This window comes from Nestor notabilis, unplaced genomic scaffold (assembly GCF_000696875.1).
Source record: "Nestor notabilis isolate BGI_N333 unplaced genomic scaffold, ASM69687v1 scaffold27109, whole genome shotgun sequence".
Taxonomy (NCBI): domain Eukaryota; kingdom Metazoa; phylum Chordata; class Aves; order Psittaciformes; family Psittacidae; genus Nestor; species Nestor notabilis.
In genome coordinates this window covers 1-3,232 of record NW_009942880.1, presented here as the reverse complement: position 1 = coordinate 3,232, position 3,232 = coordinate 1, and the positions used below count along the sequence as shown (strand labels likewise).

General features: G+C 44.5%; 1 long non-coding RNA gene across 1 annotated transcript; it reads right to left on the bottom strand.

Moving 5' to 3' along the window:
* Nucleotides 1–1,613: 1,613 nt before the first annotated feature.
* LOC104411244 lies at nucleotides 1,614–2,930 on the bottom strand. Its single transcript, XR_719948.1, has 2 exons — nucleotides 2,551–2,930; nucleotides 1,614–2,474 (listed from the first exon to the last, which is right to left on the bottom strand). It is a non-coding gene; the product is annotated as an uncharacterized LOC104411244 (long non-coding RNA).
* Between the last annotated feature and the right edge of the window lie 302 nt (nucleotides 2,931–3,232).

Below are 3,232 nucleotides of genomic sequence, written 5' to 3'. Positions count from 1 at the left end.
GTGTGGGGACAGAGCACTGACACAGTCACTTTTTCAGTCGGGTCCCTTGGATTAATGTAAATTTTCTTAGCTGGATTATAAATCATAAGTACTATTAACAAGCAAAAATGTTTGCAAGCAGTGATCTGTTTTCATTGCTCGATGTGCTCTTTGCTTACCTTCTACTGTTCCCACTGCAAGGAAAGGGGCTGCTGCTTACTTGTGGGGCTGTAAAGCTCAGTGATGGAGGGAGGAGGAGGAGGAAGAGGAATAGGGAGTGGAGGAGCAGGTCCTGGAGAGGGAGGCTGAGCAGAACTGGGTCAAAAGACAATAAACTACTTGGTTTGATTTATGGGCTTGTGGAGTGGAATGGCTGGATTGCAAACTCTACAGAAAAAATATCTGCTGATTTAAAAAAAAATAGTCACCAATGGAACAGGTTGATTTATTTTTAATCACTCAAACAGTTTTGTTTGACTTAAGTTGCATAAATGTTCTTAAAAGCCCAAAATGTTTAGACAAGCTGAAGTCTGACAACGTCTCCTTCATGGCCAAGTGGTTCCTGTCACTGCATGTCATGTCCCCCCGGGTGACAGTGAGGCGATGCTGACCAGCCCCTCCAGCCTCCAGCCCTGCAGCAGCCATCCCACAGTGCTGCCATTCCCTTCCCTACCTGAAATCCATCACCTCAGCCAAAGCCAGAGCAGATGATAGCAGGAACCAAACGCTCTCCAGCAGGGACTTATTTAGCTACTGCTCTTGGGTAAGTGGTGCCAGGTAGGTTGCACAGCTTGGCTTGCAGCGAAGACCCAGCTGGCATCGTGGGATCCACACGAGCATCCCAGGAGCCATGTGGAGCTGGCAGGCAGCAGCAGCAACCCAATGGATAGCACTGGATGGATAGCATCACCCCGGCCCACAAGCTGCATCCTTCTCTTGAGTTGGAGATGAGGTTATGGTGATGGACACAAAACACTGACGGGTAGTCATCAGCAAGAAACACTAAGTGCATTTTTATTATTCACTATTTCTGCTGTGACTGGGCAGCTTCTGTGGAGGTGCAAAGCCCAGATGGTGAAACACTTCAGCCTGTGGCTTTTTGGAAAGAAAAGGGAAGAATCAAGCCTGCCCGTGGGAAGAGAGCAGTGGCTCAGGGCAATGCAGCCCGCCCGCGCCAGCCGGCTGAGGATAGGGGCTGTGAAGTTTGCTGAGGGTGGCCAGGAGGAGGTGGACAGTTCACGGCAGAAGCAAACTAAGACTCTAATAGTGGTCATACAAGCAACTGAGTTCTCAGCTATGGAACAGGAATTTGGGAAGGCGTCAGGTGCTGGCAGTTTGCCAGGCACTGCATTTCATCCTGGCTGAGGCATGCGCTGTGTGGCGCAATGTCCTCGCCTTGCTGCTGCCATCAGCACCGTCCCTCTCCTGAGGCCCAAGCCATCACCTCCCGCTTCCTCAAGAAACTTGGGTGAGAGAGCTGTGAAAGGACAAAGTGACCCATCGACTGACTGACCAGGACAAAAAGAAAGATCACATCCTTAGTAGTTATTTACATACTGGTAACGTTGGAGTCCCCTTGGGCAGACTTTTACCACATTCCACTTCATACAAGACACATTTCAAATGCTCATTAATTTACAGAAATTGCATTTTATAGAAAATATGATACAATGAAATATAAAATGCACCAGGAGCATTTCAAAAATCTATAGAGACGATCTTGCAGCCTAGTATACCCTCTGAAACGACGTCCACTCATCACCGCAAGCTCTCGTCCTCTCATTCTCGCTTCCCTCCCACCCCCCTTTAAACTCTTAGCATTCAACTTCAGAATTAATAGAGATATCAAAAAAAGCGTGATTATCCCCTGGATAATCACCTTCCAATATTGTGCACATTCTTGGATTTAAATGAAAATATATCTAAGCAATTTTACAAGTTTTAGCGAACCCACTGCAAAATCGTCTGCAGAATATAAAACACAGGTAATCCAAGATTTCATAGCACATTAATTAAGTGGCTCATAATCCATTAAATGTGGTTTATATTACACATCCATGCAGTCTAAATCATTTTACAAACATTAGACATAAACCCACTAGTCCAAATCAGTAAAGGAAAAATGTAATAAAAAAGCTAATAACTATTTGTTATTGGTTAAACTGACCCTACATATAAACTAGGTAGTATGCTACCATTTATAATACTGATGTTGAATTACGCCTGGATGCTGCAAAACCTCTTGCTTACTTGGCAATGCTTGAGCATATTAACCACACAATACTTAACAGGCCCTCGTTGCACTTCTCCTCCAGAAAAACACATTTACTACAGATAGCAGCGCCTACCCATCAAATAGAAAGGACACACATTAGCTGAGTTACACGATATTGTTGAGCTTTGGCTACTAATGCTCCAAGGCATTAATATTGTACTAGACTAACTTCATACTTACGGATGGCAAAAGTGCTGATAAACTGCTCCTGCCCTTTGCGCTGCCACGGTCTCGAGCAGAGCCACTGCACAAACCCCTGCTTCCACCAGGAAAACGGCACCGGCTTTCCTGCTAGCAGGAATCCCCGGCGATGAGGGACACCCCCACCTAACCCAGCTGGTATTTACATCACTCCAGAGGTCATGGGAGCCAACACACACCAATAGCATAAAAACAAACAACTGGGCCTTTGGTCATGTCATGATTTACTTTGTAGGGTTTAGGCAAGGGCTGTCGGAGATTTCTGTTGCAATAACCAAAGGCTTTATCAACGCTATAGTTCTATGCAGCTACATTGAGTGTGACCAGGTGATGGCAGAGCCCCCAGTCGGTATTTTGCATCTGATAACACTGAATTATATACAACATGATGACTAGTTCACCACCTGCTGAGGCTTAAAGATGGCTGTTCAGATTTTGACTCAAAACATCTTCCCCCTCCCCTCCCCCCGCATCCTCCTCCACCCAGAACAACCTAAAAAAAAAAAAAAAAAACCAAACAAAAAAAACAACAAAAAAAAAAACCAAAAAAAACAAAAAAAAAAAAAAAAAAAAAAAAAAAAAAAAAAAAAGAGGGGGGAAAAAGAAAAGGAACAAAAAAACCCAAAAAACCAATCTCCAGAGTTCCTTTTTGTTAAATCCTTCCCAGCTAGAACTGGCTTAAGGTCACAGGGAGTGCTGCCCAGGATGGTTGTATGTTTGTTTTCATCACTCCTGAGATTGAAGGGAATCTGATACATGCACCAAAAGGCACTTTCA